Source organism: Dipodomys ordii, unplaced genomic scaffold (assembly GCF_000151885.1).
Source record: "Dipodomys ordii isolate 6190 unplaced genomic scaffold, Dord_2.0 Scaffold123, whole genome shotgun sequence".
Classification (NCBI taxonomy): Eukaryota; Metazoa; Chordata; class Mammalia; order Rodentia; family Heteromyidae; genus Dipodomys; species Dipodomys ordii.
The window spans coordinates 2,878,595-2,899,701 of NW_012267339.1; positions in this window are offsets into that span (position 1 = coordinate 2,878,595).

Here is a 21,107-nt window from a genome sequence, read left to right on the forward strand (position 1 = left end):
TGAAGCTACAGATTCAGTAACTAGGTTCTGTGTCCCATGTGTGACTTCAGCTGGTTTGAATGGATTGTCACGACTGGTGGGCTCTCTTGCTTTCTTTTCAAGAAGTGGAGATTCAGAGTATGAATCAAATGTACAATATCGAGAACTGAGATCACAGGATGTGCCGAACTCACTGTGGACAGGACTTGATCATGTCATGAACATATTGCTAATAAGAAATGTTAGAGAAACAAAATATCATCACATGAAGGATATCTTTTATAGCTGATAACTACTTTTGCTGAAATAGTAATTATTATTTTTAGGTTATAAAAAACTGAATGTGGTATGTGTGTGTGTGTGTGTGTGTGTGTGTGTGTGTGGTGTGTGTGTGTGTGAGAACTCAGAGCCTGAGTGCTGTCCCTAAGTTTTTTCTTTTCCCCCCAAAGGCTAGAGCTCTACCATTTGAGCCATAGCTCCACTTCCAGCTGGTGGTTATGGTGGAGGTAAGAATCTCACAGACTTTCCTACACTAGCTGGCTTTGAATTCTGATCCTCAGATCTCAAATTCCACATAGTCAAGGATATAGACATGAGCCACTGGCAACCATCTATTTCATATTTCATTTAGCGGCTGCACTAAAATGAAAATATATTAGCAGTGTACAGTATTAAATTGATATGTTTAAGTTAAGAGTTAGTTACTGGCCAAATTGACACTATTTATGTAACATTTTGCTATTGAAAAAGTTTAATGTGATCAAATATCTGTAGTGAAAATGATGAATATATTTCTTACTTTTGTTATTTTACATTTTTGTTTACACTTGAAATATCAGACCAAAAGTCATCACAACAAAGATAATTTTCTGATATAGATGAATAAATATACATGGTACATGTGTCCATTTTTTAATTCAGTAAATTACTTTCAGCCCAAGTTTGCTCCATTTGTTATATCTTATTTGATAAATATAATAACATCCCTTATATACTTTTTATAACTTGGTTCAAAGTCATTTTATATCATTCATTCAATTTTGAACATAATTGTAGAAACCAGTGTTATTTGTTTCACTTTCTAAGATACTGAACAGAGGCAAGGAAAATATAAAGAATATAACATTCTGTAGATAAATATGGTTTGGATTACCTTCACTATTAAAAACACCATATATTATCCTTGTCTTTCCATTTAAAATTGTTCCTTCTTCCTCTTTTTTTTTTTTTGGTCCAGTTGTGGGGTCTGAACTGTGGGTCTGGGCGCTGTCCCTCAGCAATTCAGCTCAAGGCTAGCACTCTACAACTTGAGCCACAGCGCCACTTCTGGCTTTTTTCTTTTTGTTTATGTGGTGCTGAGGAATCAAACCCAGGGCCTTAGGCATGCAAGGCAAACGCTCTACCACTGAGCCACCTTCCCAGCTCTCCTTCTTCCTCTTATTGAAATTAAAGATGACATTTACTTATACTAACACTTTATTGCTAAGATTTATAAAATATATATAATTTATAATCACACTTTGCATTGCACATCATAATTTCCTCTAGCTGTAGCTTAGTACTCAATGATAAGTCTTTCCCTATCTCTCCCTCTCTCTACTCACCTAACCTCCATCAAACTTTTCAAATATTAACACCAAAATGTAGTTCTTAAAGGTGGAGTTTCAAAAGCAAATTGTCACAAAAATACTGGGGAATTTTAGCAAATTCAGTTGGATTTTCCTTATAGTGAATTTAGCAAGTACATTATTGATCTGCAACTATAATGAAATATATTCTTGCCTACCACAACTGGAAAAAGCTATATTATCTTAATGGGAAGAGCGCCCAAAGAGAAAGGAATGAGTCAAAAAAGAGGATGAAATAAAATTACTACAACAAGAACAAAAAAAAAACATGTGTTTAGGCTCATGCCAATAATCCCAGCTAATCTAGATTCAGATATCAGAAGAATCATGGCTGATGGAAAGCTTAAACAAATTATGACCCTAACTCAACAAACAAGCTAAGCATGGTGGTACATATTTGATATCTTAGCCACAAAGAAAACCATAAGTAGAAAGATTATGGCACAGGCTCAGCCTTGGGCAAATCCTGAGCTTCTTCCTGAAAAATAAAAATAACTGCACAAAAAATGACTGGGGGCAGGGCAGGGGATGCTTCAACTGAGATTGTTTGCAATTGTGAAGCCCTCAATTTAAAATATCTCTCTTTCTCTCTCTCTCTTTCTCTCTCACACACATGCACACAGAAAATAAACTACAGAACAATATGAAAATATAAATATTGTGAAAGGTTCACAGAAAGAGGCATGCCTAGAGTTTGATCAATTCTATGTTTATCTGAGACACATTACTGGAATAACAGTAGCTTTGCAGCTTTACAACTGCTATCTACCTGTGCATTTGGGGGGGGGGATGAGAGAGAGGGATGGAGGGAGAGCCAGAGAGAGAGAGATAGAGAAGAGAGGGAGAGAGGAAGAGAGAGAGAGAGAGAGAGAGAGACTTTTGAGTGGGTCCCAGACCAAATTGAACTACTTGTTTAAACCTTTAAGTTCAATGGGGCTGAATTTAAAACTACTGCTTGTTCCCAAAATATATTATTCTGTTAGAGAATAAATTATTTTAATAGTATTAAAAGGGCATATCAAGTAGAAAAACATCTTTAGAGGATCCAATTTCATTTCTCTTCAATATAGACAATAACGTAATATAAATTTCAATTATAAGCAGTTCTATGTCACAGCTTTTTATGTGTTCAATATAGTTACTTCATAATCTGAAATTTATTCTGATAATGCTGTAAAAGCATTTCATAGTCAGGCATCAGTGGCTTACACCTGTGTTAGTAGCTAAGCAGGAGGCTGAAATCCAAGGATCCAACCCAATACTAGCCCAAGCAGAAAAGTCAGGGAGACTCTCATCTTCCAAGTAACCACCAAATAGCCAGAGGTGGGGGTGTGGCTCAAGTGCAATCCCTGAGCAAAAAACTAAAGGATAGCACATCTTGAGTTCAAGCACCAATACCCGCATGAAAAAATAATTAAAAATTATTGAGAACTTCATTATCAGTTATCATGATCAGTATGATAGCTGCTCTAGCTGTGATACCTACTCATATGTTTGTTCACATTTCTCTCTTGCATCCCCTAGAAATGTCAGGTGTTTATTTTTCTTGTGTTGTGGTACTGATGATTGGTCTCTGGGCCTTACACTTTTTTGGTATACCTTCACCCACAATCTACAGGGCTCCCTTTTGATAGGATAGCAAATTGTCATTCAGTATGAAATTCACCATAATAACTCCATACACTGTATAATGGAAAACATTTTAAAGTCCGATAACATAAATAGAGTTATGAACAACACCAGAATCACATTATATTAGACATTTTTTTAAAGAATTGGCCTGCCTATAAAGTATTTCAGAAAGCAAGTAAAGACAAAGTATATTAAAGGAGCAATGAAGGAATGTCAAAGTTGAAATGAATAGGACAGAGAATAGAGCTTTGTGGAGTCCTAGAACTAGCAGTGAAATTTGTTTAAGCCTTCATTCTGCGGTGCTTTTGAACTACTTGTCATTCTGACCAAGGGTTGAAATGATATATTCTCTTTGGAACAGCTGTCAGCAATTGCAATTTGTGCTCAGATCTGTCTATTCCATTACCATTTCATAATCCTGAATCCTGAATGCTTCAGTGTATTAAAGTTGATATTATGCAGGTGGGAGAGAGACCCCTCAGGAATCTTAAGGTCAGTTTTATCTTAGGCCTGCCTTCTTTTCTGAACCCAGTGAAAGCCATTTATAACAAAGGCAGGAAAATGCCAGGGTACTGTAAAGAGCATTCACATTCACAAAGGCCTGAGAAAACCTGCAGCTTTACAAAGTACATTTTCCTAATAAGCTTGTAGAAAGCCAGGGCACTTAGAAAGCCATAGATCAATGCCAGGTACTTTATTACTTGACATTGCCAATACCAGGCACCTGCAGTGAAGTTTTCTGGTTTTAGAGAACTTTTTTTCCCTCACATATTTGTATCTTTGGATAAGATATTTTATACTTAGTGACCTTTCACAGTTATGGCTTTGTATCTGAACTCATAATTCATATTCTAACCACATAGTTATAATTGGAGATATTGAAAAATTCTCTAACTCACCAAAGAAAAATATAAACTAACCTTTATTTTGAAGAAGAAGAGGAAAGTAATATTTGTTTTTCATGTTTTCTTTTCTCTTAAAATAAACCAGTTAATTGCTCTCAGCATGCTTGGAATGAAAGTTCTTAAACTGACCAGCATGAGGGATTTTGAGTACAAATACTTCCCCTTACTATGGTAATTCTGTATCCCTTAAGTAAAAAAATGGAATATTTTATGTTTCAAGAGTGACAGCTCCTATCTGAATAATGTTATGACATGTCACTAAGCTGTTCCTCATACCCCAGCTGCTGTTTTGCTTGCACAAAACAGTGGTTAAAGGACAGGCTTGGAGATATCCACCACAGTGGGTTTTAGCTTTGCTTGTTTGTCTTTTGTTGTTGTTTTTGTTCCACCACTAAGGCTTTTACTCAGAGGTTGAAGACTGTCACAGAGCTTTATTTTCTTCTCTTTTTCCATTTTCTGGAACCACAGCTCCACTTCTGGGTTGTTTTTTTTGGGGGGGTGGGGGGAGTGATTAATTGGAGATAAGAGTCTCATGGACTTTCCTGCCTGGCTAGCCTCAAACCACCATCCTCAGATCTCAGTCTCCTGAGTAGCTAGGATTACAGATAACAGCAGTATTTTTAAAAGGAGAGACTAAACTGCATGTCAGTGGTTTATGCCCATAATTCTAACTAGTCAGGAGACTGAAATATGAGAATTAAGGTTCAGAGCCAGCTTGAGTAAGAATTTCGTGAGACTCAAACAGCAAAAAGCCAGGGGTGAAGCTTTAGCTTAGGTTTTAGAGTATGAGTCTACACAAAATGCTCAGCGACAGTGCTCAGACCCTGAGTTCAAGCCCCAGAAGAAGCACAAAAAGAAAAGAAACAAAAGAAACTAAAAAGGAAAGAAAGAAAGAAAGAAAGAAAGAAAGAAAGAAAGAAAGAAAGAAAGAAAGAAAGAAAGAAAGAAAGAAAGAAAGAGAAAAGGAATTATTTATGGCCTTATATTTTGTGTGTGATTGCATTCATACAAATACATTTATGTTTCAAGGAATCAGCCCAGTGTCAATTTTCATGTAGTTAAAACAGCTTCATATGTTTTGGAGTGTTCTCTTATACTTGATACATTCTTTCTAGGAGATGACTTTTGAAGGGTATTTGTTTGAGTGTTTGGGTTTTTATGTATGTGTTGTTTTATTTTTTGGCTGTGTATAAAATCAGCACTTTAAAGATGAAGAACTTAACACTGGCAGCCATTCAGATACAGGCTGCTAGCTCCTCAAGGAGCAGATAATGGTTTTCAGGACTTCATAAATAATGCAAGCTTTTAACTCTGCTTTCCTTTGAAACCATTTCTCTTCTAATAATATTCTGCACAATATGTGCAACCTCCTAGCTTCCTATAGCTCTACACATCCCAAGGAGGATGCAACAGATAGTGTCATTTTAAAACCACAGGCTTTGGTATATGAAATATCGCCACTGGAGACACATCTTCCTGTCATCACAGCTCAGGAGATTCTCCATCCTGCTGATCCACTTCCAAAAGATTCTCTCAGTGAGCCTCAATCAGTTTTGAAACAATCAACCCAAGTATCTATTTCTTCACTGACTTCAATATCTAATTCACACAAAATCATCACAGCAGAGGCTCACTGTTACATATTTTCAAAATCCATTTCTATTTTCTCAAGAAAAACCACAGAAGAAGCCCTTTAATATAGGAGTGTAAGAATAGAACCTGTCGTCCTAGTTACTCGGGAGTCTGAGACCTTGAAGATCATCTTTCCAAACCAGTCTTGGGAGAAAAGTATGTGAGAATCCATTTTTATTAACTGGCACAAAAGCTGGGCTGACATGTGGCTGAAGCTGGAGAACACCAGCTATGAGTAGGAGAGCTGAATGTTAATAATAGACCTTGAGTCCAAGCCTTGGGAAAAGCTTTTGTCCACATATCTAATTATAACCCTATATTCATTTCTTGAAATAGAATTACAAGAGCAAGAGGTATGACTTTTTATTTAAGTCAATTAGTCATGAAAAGTTTAGGAACAGAGGTGTGACTCACATAGTAAGCCATCAATCCTGAGTAAAAAAAGTGCCAAATAAGAGCATAAAACTTTGAATTCAAAACCTAGTACCAGCACACACACACACACACACACACACACACACACACACACACACACACACACACTACCATACATTGTTACTAATATCATCAGCATATTGTACAATAAATTTAATTTTTCTTCCTAACTGAAACTATGTGTTCTTTATCAATAATTTCCTAGGTCCTCCTGTCACCTTAACTAGTAACTCCATTCTACTATTTTACTACTTCCTTCCTTCCTTCCTTCCTTCCTTCCTTCCTTCCTTCCTTCCTTCCTTCCTTCCTTCCTTCCTTCCCTCCCTCCCTCCCTCCCTTCTTCCTTCCTTCCTTCTTTCCTTCCTTTATTTTTCTTCCTTTTTTTCCTTTCTGCTAGATCTGAGATTAGGACTCAAACTCAGCACCTGATGCAGTAACAACTGAGTCATGCCTCCAATCCCTCCATTCTAATCTTGCTTGCTATGAGTTCAACCTTTCTTCACCCACTGATTGGCCAAACCATGTAGTATTTGCTTTTGGAAGGTGGCATCATATTCACTACAAATGTGAGTCACATTTTTTAAAATCTGTTCCTTTGTTGATGGCATTAGGGTTGATTTTGTATCATTGTTTCTGTGCATGGTGCGACAGTGGACACAGGAGCCAGCAGTCTCTTCAGTGTGCTCTTTTCATTTCCTGTGTCTATTCTGAGTCATAAGATTTCTCAATTCTTCATATGATTGTGGAATCACATGGAAGTTTCCTATGTTAGCTTTAATAATTTCCATTGCCACCCAACACTGTTCAAAGTTTCTTTTTCTCCAACTCCTCTCCAACAAATGATACCATTCATTTTGTCCATCAGGCTATTCTAACAAATTTGAAGCTATGTCACACAATTTCAAATTTATCTTGCTTAGCATGTAAAGTTGGTGATTTTCAATGTATTTTCACATATCTTTTGGCCTTTCATATGCTTTCATTGGAGAAATGTCTTCTATTTGCCTATTTATTTATTATTGTGAAAATACCGTACAGGGGGTTACAATTACATGGGCAAGATAATGAGTATATTTCTTATCAAGCATTGTAGCCACCTCCTTTGTTTCCCCTTCCCATCTCCTCTTCCAACCCCCCAGTTCGTTTTTAGACCTAACATCTTGTACATCTCATTGTTGCAATGAGTCCACCGTTATCCCTATTTAAACAATTTGTTTTTTTTTCCCTTCCCCTTCACAAAGTATACCAACATCAAATACAGTGAAAACAGGGGTTATACTGTGAGGGAGGGACATACAAAGCAACAAAGAAATTATCTTATAAATATGTTAGAAATAATCGCAAGAAAGAGAAAACATTTGAATCCTTATTTTGGGGTTCATTTTGCCTAATGTCAACTTATCTGACCGTTTCTGTTTGTCTCAGACATATTACCCAAATGATCACAAACAAGACCATATTAAAGCTACCAGCACAACTATGTTTATTGCAGCATTATTTTTTTTAATTTTTATTTTTTTATTGTGAAAATACTGTACAGAGGGGGTTACGATTACATGGGCAAGATAATGAGTACATTCCTTATCAAGCATTGTAGCCTCCTCCTTTGTTTCCCCTTCCCATCCCTTCCCATCCTCTCCCCACTCTCCCAGTCCCCCCACCCAATCCTCCCTGCTCCCCCCACCAAAGTTGTAAAGTTCGTTTTCGACATAAAGACTTGTTACCATAGCTATTTGCCCATCTAAAGACAGATTGTTTCGCTATTACCAATTGTTTGTTATTCATTTTGGATATGAATTCCATATACATACATGTTTATGCATATCCTGTGTATTGTCTTTTCTTATCCTGGTGATTGTCTTTCACTCAATTACTAGTTTTTTCTGTAAAGAAGCTAGTTTAGTTTGATGCAGTCCCATTTGTTAATTTTTATGCTCTTTCTTATTTATTTATTCTTTTTATATTTCTTTTCTGATTATATTTTCTGATAAGTAGTTCACAGATTCTTTCCACCACTTATCTTCTGATTTTCATTAAAATATTTGTATGGATTTTCTTGTGATTCTCTGAGATATCTTTTTTTAAGGGGGGGGTTCAGTCGTGGGGCCTGAACTCTGGGCCTGGGCACTGTCCCTCACTCTTCAGCTCAAGGCTAGCGCTCTACCACTTGAGCCACAACGCCACTTCCGGCCTTTTTCTTTTTTGCTTATGTGGTGCTGAGGAATCGAACCCAGGGCCTCATGCATGCAAGGCAAGTGCTCTACCACTGAGCCACCTTCCCAGCCCTCTCTGAGATATCTTAATTACTTTTCACTATCAAGACATCCATATTTTGTGTTCTATACTGAAATATTAGTGTAATCTTTGCTCGTGCTATGTCTCCTTGTTTGTTTGTTTGTTTGATGGGTGTGTATTTGAAGAAGGCTCTTATTTTAAGTTTCTGTAGACTATTTGTCTGGGAAAGCACTGTCCAGAGATTTGGGGCCGATTTTCTGGTGTGTTCCATGGGTAGGCCTACTGCTGGGTTCTTATGAAGGCTGGCTTGATGCCTAGGACAGCTGGTAAGCAGGCCTGAAGCCCAGGGCTGTTGAGGCCAACCTGGCAGTAGAGCAGGCCTGGAGATTGAATCTGCAGTGGTGGCAGGAAGCCTGGGCTACAGCGTATAGCCAGCTGTAACCAGGTGGATTTGAAGCAGAGGCTGTAGGTAATTCCTGGAATCTGTGGATGTAAGGAACTTTTGTGCTAGTTTTTCCAGGGCACACTCTATACTTAGTCCAAAGTAAAGTCCTATGTCCCAAAGAAGGACCTTTCCTCTGTGTCACACTGCCTAAGTTGGGAAGAGGATTTAGGTGAAGTGAATGAGTCCCGGCTGCCTTTTTCCATACATCTTTCATTTTATCCTCCAGCCAGATATTCAACTAGTGATATTCAACTGTTGCTTTGGCGTGTATGTAGTGTGCAGTTAGTTGTTCAGATGGATATTTGTACACAGGGACAGACATCTGACAATCTAATGCTACTATCTTACTTTACATCTGCTTTCAATATTTTTTTTATAAAAGTAAGTTCTACGATAAAGATAGTAATGCTTTCTTTGTTCATCATTATTTCTTTTTTACTTTCCAAATATATAAATTTTGTTCACATATACTTCTGTATAATTCAATGCCTTTTGAATATCCATGTGCGTGTGCGTGTGTGTTTGCGCATGCGCACTGAGTCACAGCTATACTTGCGGCTTTTTGGTGATTAATTGCAGAGAAGAACTTCACAAAATATCCTCCTCAGGCTAGCTTTGAGCCAGGATACCTAGATCTCTGTCTCCTGAGTAGCTAGAATTACAGGCTTGAGCCACTAGGACCAGGTTTCATTTTAACTAATAAGATTTCAGTAAATATGAAGTGCTTTATATTAAAGCCTTCCCACAAACATAACTCTAGTTTCAAATGCTTTTTAATGTGAATACTATTGAACAATTAGAAAAGATATAAGATTAATTTTAAATTATTTTAGCAAAGGAGAATGCAATACATGTTGTCTTACTGTTTTTATAAAGCAAAAAATAGAGATGAAACAAGGGAAAAACCAATGTCCTAGTATTTTTAATACATTAGCAAAAATGCTTAATAAAATTGTCAGAAAACTAATCACAGCAAAAGAGAAAAATGTTAAAGTTTCAGTCCCAAGCATGGATTGCAAATACATTTGTGAAATGAAACGGAAATAAATGTATAGGGATTGATGTCAGAATATCTGTCTTAGGAAGTGTGAAGAATGTGTATTATTGAGATATAATTTCACCCAAGTTGATTGATAAATCAAGGCAATCCACAACAACAACTTCATGAGCTTTCTTGATACATTTTATGAGCTAAATGATTTTATTGAAGCCATAATATACAAAGCTATCCTGAAAAATCAATAAGATGGAGGGTTTCCATTCACTGATTCTAAGATTTATCCTAAAGCTATTACAATTAGCACATGAAGACATAGGATTGATCATTTAGTCAAAAAAGAGAAAAAAACCCAGAAACAAAAACCCCAATAATGAGTATTTTCAGGAACACATGTTTACATATATGTCCCATTTCCTTTGTATTGATATTTCCCTTTGATGTCAGCCGTAGTCACAAAACTGTTTAGTTATTTAATGTTTTTGTTTATTTTTGTCTAAATAATTAAGTAATCAATTTGTTATTTTCCCTAGTAGCTATATGTGATTATTGTGATTAAGTCTGACAAAGAAGACTTGGAGAAAATCTTCTGAAACTTTTCTCATAAAGTCACATTTCTTGACAAAAGAAATAGGTAACAAAGAAAGGTGTCTAGGACTACCTTGCATGTTATCTTTTCTTTCACTGAGTAGTTGGTAAAAATGAAGGAAAGTAATGGAAAAGGTGATGTTGATCAAGAAGCTTTGTATTCAATCTAACAGAGAATTGTAGTATCTTTATACAATTACTTGATAATAATAATAATAATACTAGTAAAGAATGTGATACCTTTTAGTATTTGTAACTGTTGGGTTCTTAAAACAAAACAAAACAAATTAAAAACAATTCCACAATCAAAATGATTAAATACATAAGAGTTTTGTCCAGGAAACGAGTGTGAAAGAAAGGAGTAGAGAGCAGAAGCTTCCCAACATGATGCACATAGGAAAATTATTGAGCATGATGGAAAATAAAAGAATAGATAAGGAGAACTCAGACCAGAATGAACTTCTGTGTATATTTCAGTCAAGCAAATGAGGTGTTAGATTTCAAATTTCCCCACTGAAGGGAAAGAGGAGTCAGGTTTAGCAAGTCACAGCTAGAACACACACTTTGTCCAGTCATTGAGCTTGTCATGTGTACTGATATAAGTTTTAAACCATGGCAGCTCTGAACCCCAGGGAAGGAAAAGCTTCTCACTAATTTTTCAAACTAACCCATACAACTACTCAAAGTTTCAAAATACTTGTAAACCAGAATATTAGTTTCATATTTTCAGATATGACTGTATGGTCAGTTAAATGGCACACCCATCTGTTCACTTTTGTTTGGTGAAGTGTTTCTCCATGTGCCTTTTCTAAGGTAAAATTTAGAAGAGAAGAACTAATTCAGTAGAATTAGCTAGAATCTCCATCTGTACAGTATCCTGTTCCTCAGACACTACCTAATCTTCACCCTCTTTAGGCTAAACCATTGTCTTGTTAGGTTTTAGAAGCTCACTGATAGGTATGATCCAGGGCTTTTTTTTTTCCCTGAGAATCTAAGTCCTTAGTAATCACAAACTTTTCCATTAAAGGAATTTGTACATATAAATTCTTAGCTATTGTGGGACCAGTGTGAGAATTTGGTGCAAATTTGGCCTGCTAGGGCAACCCTAGAATCACCTACATTTGGATTTCTTACTAGACAAACAATAATTTTCTCTATTTCTTCAAATCACTTTGACAAATTTATAGAAGGATAATGCTTAGAAATAAGAGAAAAATGTCTCAGATTGGCTTAAACAATTGTCCTGGGCAACCAAAAAATTGCAGTTAAGAAAATCAGTTGCTGGGAATATGGCTTAGTAACAGAGCTTTCCTGGCTTGTGTGATGGGTTGATGTTGCTCAAAGATTCTTGGAGAAACTCAAATACAAATTGTTATTTATTTTGTTTGTTTTTTAACTATATTTTTGTGTTTTCTTTTTTAAAGTTTTATTTTTGGTACTGGTGATCAAACCCAGCGTAATGAACTTGCTTGGCAAGTATCTTGTCACTGAACTTCATCCCATCCCTGTCTCTCTCTCTCTCTCTCCCTCTCTCCCTCTGATTTTTTTAACTAATTGCTATCCTTATTGTGTGGACCCATTCTTATAAATTTTCCTACTACCTGCAAAAGGTTCTATATGGCATTTACAAGATTCCACTCAGTTTATGTCGATTAATTGGAGAGTTAAGTCCGTTAATGTTGAGAAATAGGACTGAGAGGTATTTGGGAGTTCCTGCCCTGTTATCCATCTTCTTGGGGCTGTGGCAACTGGGTTCTTCCTATTGTTCTTGTATTCTCAGTTTAGGTGTGGTTTCTTGGCCTTAATTGTGGTCTTGTTGATTTTCTATGTGTAGGACATCTTTAAGTATCTTTTGTAAGGCTGGATTGGTGGAGATATATTGTTTCAGTTTTTCTTTGTTATGGAAGGTTTTGATTTGCCCTTCGGTTATGAAGGAGAGTTTAGCTGGGTACCGTATTCTTGGTTGATAGTTGTTTGTCATTAGAGCATAGCTCCCAAATCTCCAGTTTCTTCTTGCTTTAATTGTCTCTGCTGAGAAATCTAAGGTGATTAAGAAATCTAAGGTGATCACCTTTATAGGTGATTGATCTTTTCTCCTTGACAGCTTTAAGGATCTTTTCCTTGGTCTGAATTGATCCTGTGTGGATTATAATGTGATGGTGGAATGTCCTGTTCTGGTCTGGTCTATTTTGTCTTCTTAAAGCTTCTTGTACATGAATAGGCCTATCTTTTTGCATGTTTGGGAAGTTCTCTGCTAGGATCCTGTTAAACAAATTTCCTAGACCATTAACTTCTGTCTCTAGGTGCTCCTCTACACCCATTATCCTCAGATTAGGCCTTCTGATGGTATCTTCAAAATGTTGAATAGATCTATCATAGTTCTTGGATTTGTCCTGGATAGTTGTAAGTTCTTTTTCTATAATATCTAGGTTGTCTTCAATCCCCAAGATTTGATCTTTTGCATGGTCTAATCTACTGTCAAGGCTTTCTACTTTGTTTTTTATTTCTTTACCTTCTAATTGGTCAGCTTTGATGGCTTCAAATTCTTTGTTGGAGCTTTGTTTTAGATATTTTATGAACTTTACTTCCTTAATTTGGTGTTCTGTGTTTATTCTCAGATCACTTAGTTGATTGGCTATGGTTTCCTTAGACTCCCATTCCTTCTATTGTGTTCCATTCAGCATTCCCTTTGTGGTCTCCCTGACTTCTTTCAGCTGTCTGTTTATGGATTCCATGAATGCCTCTATTGATCTTTGTCTATTCTCATCCCGCTCTTGCAATTCCTTTATTACTCTTTGATTAGCTTCCTCACGTTCACACAATTCCTGTAGTTCTCTTTGACTGTTCTCAGCCTGCTTATGCCATTCCTGACTTTCTCTTTGTCTGTTCTCAGCCTGCTTGTGCAATTCCTTTACTTCTCTTTGAGTGTTCTCAATCTGCTCACACAATTCCTTTTTTTTTTTTTGGTCGGTCGTGGGGCTTGAACTCTGGGCTTGGGCACTGTCCCTCAGCTCTTTAGCTCAAGGCGAACGCTCTACCACTTGAGCTACAGCGCCACTTCTGGTTTTCTGGTGGTTTTATTGGAGATAGGAGTCTCATGGTCTCTCCTGCCAGGGCTGGCTTTGAACCGCGATCCTCAGATCTCAGCCTCCTGAGTAGCTAGGATTACAGGCGTGAGCCACCAGCACACGGCTCTGCTCACACAATTCCTGTATCAATCTTTGAGTAGCTTCTTCATGCTCATGAAATCCTGTATTGATCTTTGGTTTGCCTCCTCTCTGTCCCTATCATACTCATACTGAGTCCTTTGCAGGTTTGCAATATTTTCATTCACCATGTTTGTAGTGTTTGTAGAGCTTTTTGGGCACTCTCCTCTTGATTATTCATTATCTGTTTTGTCACCTGATTATCGTGAGTTGGAGGTGAGATACCTAGGCTTGCCATTTTTTTGTGTGTTTTTCCAAATTGTTCTGCCCGTTTGTTATGAAAGTAACACCAATTTTCTGCTAGAACACTATTTTAAGGCAAGCATCAATCAAAGGCCTGTAGTTGTACAGTCAAAAGGCTGCAGATACAATCTAGTTCAACAGATACAATCTATTCAACAGCAAACAACTATGGATTAATGGGCTAATAACAGCAAAGAAGAATTTGGCAAACCAGAAATTGTTAGGTTTAGGGAGAAATGTGGGGAAAAATAGCATTAGAGGGATGCCTGAGATCTGCAGGATGAAGATATCTACTCCGAAGATATGTTTTATATTACTTTTAAGCAATACTTTAGAATTCTTCACCTTCGCCTTCCTCGTAACATGGCAACAAGTTAACACTTGCAGGTTAAATTACTAACCAGAGCTTAGTGAATTGTTAAATACTACATTGCTTTGAAGTTTTTGATTAGATTGAAGAATTAAGTTCCCTTTCTTAAATTTATTTAAAATCTATAGTTTGGGATTAGCATATGATCTCAGCTTTAGAATAATGCATCTGTAGCCTTTGAAGGAAGAGTTAAAACAAACCATCAGCTGATATTTCAAGGATGAACTATTAAGCACACATTGACATATGTTTTGCCTTAATGTTTCCAAAACTAAGCAAAATAAAGAAAACAAAGCATTTCTGTGAGTGGTATAATCGTCTCTTATTTCAAAGTCAAATAAAACCATTTCTGTACAACTTGACTTTTTTTTCTTTATAGGTGCCTAGTATCTGTCTCTGAACATTGTGAAGGTTATAGTGTTCAGGTGTTCTATTCCTATTAGTATTTCTTGAAAATTGGGGTAATAGATATTTTAATATATAGCTTGTATTTTTATAATCAGGAGTTGAATTTTCATGACATTTTTGTCTTGTTCTGACATGAAGTCAACTTTCAAAATGTGAAAGGAAAGTTGCATACAATGTTTTATTCATTCTAATTAATTTTATTGTTTTTAAGTCTTAACTGGGATCCTACTTTTCTGTAACTAATATTTGTAGTTAGATATTTTAGATCTCTGTCTACTGGTAAGTGTTTAGAACTCTAATGACAACGTTGCCTACATTATAAAATATTACATGTCTGTCAACTAAACAAATGGCTTCAAAAATAATAATGATAACAATGATGATGATGATTGTGATAATAATGCATTAGTCATTGTTACCAATAGCCCACATCGTAGTCTTATTTTCTCTTTTTTACTAATATAAATAAATCACAATTTCACTAATGATAGTTATGTGTCCACCCTGACACAAAAATGAGTGATAGTTGGCACATCTGCAACTATTTATTATCCCAGATATAATGAGTCAATGATCTGGTTATTAAGTTTTTATAACTTGTATTTGATGAATACATTTATTGTTTTGTCTAGAATAAGTTGTTATTTCTGTTGTTTCCTGCCAAATTTAGTCTCTAACATAAATTTGCATAGAGTTAATAAGTAAAATTTAATGTCTGTAGGGAAAAGTTGAACCAATTGTTCCATAATAATTCCCTCATGTAATGAACAATACAAAAATGCTGACCTAAAATCCTGGACTTTCTGTCTTTCTTCGTGAGTTTCAGAAATCCAACTTTGTGGCCTAAGTCGTCTTTAACTTTATCATTTATGTGATGATTTGAGAAGGGGCAAAAATTTCCAAAAGGACACAGGCAAGGCTAGCAATGGAATTTTGTCAGAATGAAATTACAAGGTGTTTTGCTCAAAGGGAAAAAAGCAAAAGAGTATTATCAAAGGTATTCAAATAAAAAAATTACCTTTCTTTCACAGTCTCTGTTTTTATTTGCTCTGGAATATTTTGTTTGCTAGTATTTAACTTATAAACAGACACATGATTACTAATAGAAATCTTTACATTTTGTATATATACCATCATTTAGCACTTTTAAATTGAAATACATATGTTTAGTGAGGAATCTAAGAAATACTAGAAGTACTCATGTGTTCATATGCATTTCATTCTACTGGAACAATGAAACACTGTACAAAAATAACATGACTATCTTTACAAGAGCTTGAAATCAGGGTTTCACACTTGTTCAGCTTTCTTACTCACAGTTGTTACTCACTCACTTGAGCCAAACCTCCAACCTGACTTTTGCTGATTAATTGGAAATAGAGCCTCAGATCTTTCTGTACAGACTGGCTTGAAGCACAGATCATCTAGATCTCAGAATTGTAAGTAGTTACAATTATAAATGTAAATCAGCATCATATGGCTTATTTCTCATCTTGATATATGCACATTTACCAACATTTCCATCTAAGTATAGTCACAAGTAAAAAAGCATAGAGAGGAAAAATCATGAGTTTCCCTGTTTCCTTTTCCTTCTGTGTAACTGTTTTCAAGACGGGCAGTTGGTTAAGACAGAGATTTGATAAAGGAAAGAATGTTATGGAGTTCTTTAGTAATAGTAAACTGTAACGCATCATGTTTGTTCTGTTGGATGCAAGCTGTGTTTCAAGCAGAATGGATGGCCTCCTTAACCACCTGTAGCTGTAACACATGTTTCTAGCTTTATGTTTGTGGAATTTCTTCTAATGGAATATACACAAGATCGTGTGCTTATAGACATCATAATAGCCATCTATGAACTGAGCAGCCAACAAAATGGATGGTTGCCTTGCCATCCTGTACCACTGTTCTTCTAGACTTCACTTATAAGACACAAGTTTAAAGATAAATGGTAGCAAGAGTAGGACCAGAGCCCCAAAGTGGGATTGCTGGGTCATAGGGAAGCTCTATGTGGAGTCTTTTGAGAACCTCCATACTGCTTTCCAAAATGGTTGAACAAGTTTACACTCCTAACAATGCAGTAGAGTTGCCTTTTGGCCACATCCCCTCCAGCATCTGTGTTACTTGATTTCTTGATTATAGTCATTTTAACTGGTGTGACGTGGAATCTCAATGTTATTTTGATTTGTATTTCTTTTATGGCTAGAGAAGTTGAGCATTTCTTCATGTGTCATATTGCTCATTCTTATTTCCTCTTCAGAGAAGTTTCTCTTTAAATCTTTAGCCCACTTATTTATTGAGCAGTTGTTTCTTCGAGGATTTGTTGTTGGGGGGGTTAATTTTTAAATAAGTTTTTATTGTGAAAATACTGTACAGAGTGATTACAATCACATGAGCAAGGTAAAGAGTACACTTCTTATCAAACATTTTTGCTGCCTCCTTTGATTTTCTCCCTTCCCTCCCATTTCCACAACTACGTTACCACCACCAACCCCCCCGCACCCCCTCGCCTAAATGTAAAGTTCATTTTTCAACAAACCGTCTTGTACATCTCATTGTTGCAATGGAACAACCTGTATCCCTATTTAAACAATTTGTTTTTTCCCTTCCCCTCTCCAAATTATACCAACATCATATACAGTTAAAACAGGGAAATGCAAAGCAACAAAAAAAATCACATGGTACCTTATAAATATGTTAGAAACAATAGCAAGAAAGAAAAAAAATCACTTGTGTCCCTATCTTGGGGTTCATTTTGCTTAACATCATCTTATCTGAACTTTTCTGCTTGTCTCAGACATAGACTAGTTATTGCAAATAAGGGAAACCATAAGACCTATGTTTCTTTGGGCCTGGCTTACTTCACTTAATATAATTTTTTCCAAATCTTTCCATTTCTTAACAAATGGGACAATGCCATTCTTTCTGATAGAGGCATAGAATTCCATTGTGTGTGTGTGTGTGTGTGTGTGTGTGTGTATCACATTTTCTTGATCCATTCATCTACTGAGGGGCATTTGGGTTGGTTCCATATCTTAGCTATGGTAAATAATGCTGCAATAAACATAGTTGTTCTGGTAGCTTTAGTATGGTCTTGTTTGTGATGATTCAGATAAATGCCCAAAAGTGGGATTGCTGGGTCATAGGGGAGCTCTATGTGGAGTCTTCTGAGTCACTTCCATACTGCTCCAAAGTGGTTGAACAAGTTTACACTCCCACCAACAATGCAGTAGAGTTCCCTTCTGTCCACATCCCCTCCAGCATGTGTTTTCATTAGAGTTCTTGATTATAGCCATTCTAACTGGGATGAGGTGGAATCTCAATGTTGTTTTGATTTGCATTTCTTTTATGGCTAGAGAGGTTGAGCATTTCTTCATTTGTCTATTGGCCATTCTTATTTCCTCTTCAGAGAAGTTTCTGTTTAAGTCTTTAGTCCATTATTTATTGGGCAGGAAGGGGAAACATTGTGAAAATGGCAATACTTCCCAAGGCTATCTACAAATTCAATGCAATACTTATCACTATTCCAACCTCATTCTTCAATAAAATAGAAGAAGCAATCCAAAAATTCATATGGAACAATAAAAGACCCCAAATAGCAAAAATGATCCTTAACAGAAAGAACAGTGCTGGAGAAATATCAATACCAAATTTCAAACTCTACTACAAAGCCATGATAATCAAAACAGCTTGGTACTGGCCCCAAAACAGACCTCAGGATCAGTGGAATAGAATTGAAAACTCAGAAATGAACCCACAAACCTATAGCCACCTAACCTTCGATAAGGGAGCTAAAAAAAAAAAAGAATGTAAGAAAGGCAGCCTCTTCAGTAAACAGTGCTGGCAAAATTGTTTAATCACTTGTAGAAAACTAAAGCTAGGTCCTTATATATCACCCTGCACCAAAATCAACTCCAAATGGATCAAAGACCTCAGAGTCAAAGCAGACACCCTGAAAACATTACAGGACAGAATCGGAGAAACCCTAGGTCTTCTTAGCACAGGTCGAAATTTTCTTAATAGAGACCTAGAAACAAAACAAATCAAAGAAAGGTTGGACAAATGGGATTGCATGAAGTTGCAGAGCTTCTGCAAGGCAAAGAACATAGCTAGCAAGATCAATAGAAAATCCAAGGATTGGGAGAAGATCACTAGCCATACATGGACAAGTGTCTCATTGGAACTCAAAAAATTAAATCCCCCAACAAAAAATCCTCAAAGGGGGAATTAATTTTCTGAGTTTTAAGTATATTTTTTAGGATATGAGACCCTTGGCCCAAGTGGGAGATATGCTTGCGTAGCAAGTACAAACTATAGTATTAAACAAAAAATTATCAGGAATTAAAAAAAACCATATGGAACTATTATCTTCAGCATCTCTTCTAAATGTAGAGATGAGACAACACAGAAGTTATGCCATGAAGCCAGCTTCAGTACAAGACCAAAATGCATTCTATTCCTAAAATATCAGTAATAAAAACAAAGGAATACATCTTTTAAAAAAATAGTCCTCATTTATTGACTCAAACAACTGTTATATTTCTAGAGGAAGAAAGGTTGAGATTTCCATAGCATTAATGAAAAATAATTTGATTTATTTATTTTATTAAACATAAACATTATACAAACATTAATAAATCATAAAAGATCCAAAAATCTGATAGATCACCAGGTTCCTGAATTTTTTTTTATTTTGGTTTTGTTGGTTCTGAGGCTTGAATTCAGGCTTGTACATTGTCCTTGAGCTTTTTAAATAAAGTAACATTTTACCATTGGAGTCACAGCTCTATTTCTGGCTTTTTGGTGGTTAATTGGATATAAGAGTTTTATAGATTTTCTTGCATAGGCTGGCTTCAATCCATGATTCTCAGATCTCAGCCTCCGGAGTAAGATTACAGGTGTGAGCCCACCAGTACCTGGGTTGAGTTTGTAAAGGAAATGAAAGCACGATTTGAAGAATAATATAGAAACAAAGAGTTCATACATTCCTAAGACTAAAATCACAAATCAGTGCATATTACTGAATCTCATGTACACAAGGTAAATATAATCATAATTTGAAAAATCATAGACTCTGGTGTTCTCAAATTTGTATTAAGTGCAGTCATGAAGTTTCTGTCTTCTTTACATGTTATTTTTGTTGGAGATTCAAACTAATGTTTCATTTAACAATAATTGATTTATTTTCTTACTGTAGAATATAGTCTACTAAGGAACAGAAATAGGATATTTCTATTTAGGAGTCTATGTTGGTCCATTTGAACTGCTTTAACACAATTTCTTATACTGAAATGAAGAAGCTGGGGAGTCCATGGCTAAGGTCAATAGGTTTCTTGTTCAGAGGGACACCTTGCTGTGAGTTCCAAAGCTAAAAGTTATTACCAAGTTGTTTTTGTCTCATTCTTTTTTTTTTTTTTTGGTGATAATTGGGTGTGAATTTAGGGCCTTTCACTCAACTATGCTTGCTATCTCAGCTAATACGCAGTCACTTGAACTACGCATTCAGCTCTACTTTTTGGTAGTTATTTTGGAGTAAATGTCTCATGGACTTTTCTGTCCCATTTGGCTATAAGCTTTGAGTCTAACCATGATTATAGGTATGAGCCATCAGCACTTTAGTTCTCCATCTCTTTCATAACAAAAATCATATTGTTTTTAGGCTTCTATCTTTATTATCTAATCAAGTTCAAAGACACCACCGCCTAATATCCTCATTTTGTGTGTTAGGATTTCAGTATGTGAATTGTGGAAGACATATGAAAATTATATACTCGAACTCAGGGCCTTGCAGTCAGTAACTGCCTTTTGAAACTTCTTTGTTTACCTAGGTGTAAAATTCCTGAGTTATGGACCATTCATTTTAGATACCACTTAAAGTTTCAAGGTTCTGGTAACAATTTACACTATTAGGATTGTTCCATGAATCTAGTTAGTCCATTACCACTTTGTATTATTTCCAGATTTTTTCCTATTCTTTTAGATAGTTTTCATGTGTATTTATCTGATGATATTTATGCTTTAAGGAACATTTCGTGTGTCTGTAATGTGGGTACATACATGTGTGTGTGTGTCTTGCCTGTTTAATTTTCTGGCTCTTTCCCATATTGATATATTTTCTTCATTATTTATAGGACTTATTCATGTATTTTAGATCCAAATCCTTTGTTAATAAAAGACTGTAAAGATAGAACTCATATTCATTTGGTATGATTTCCATAACCAACTATTCCAGACAAGATGATTTAAACATTAATTTTTTTCAGCATTCTGGAGGCTTAACACCAGTATCAAGATGTTGGAAGTTTTGTTCTTTCTTAGGTCTGCAAGGCATGCCGTCCCACTGCTTCCTGACTTCATACAGTCTTTTGGGATCTCCCTGTGTGTCCAAATGCCCTTGTCTTATAAAA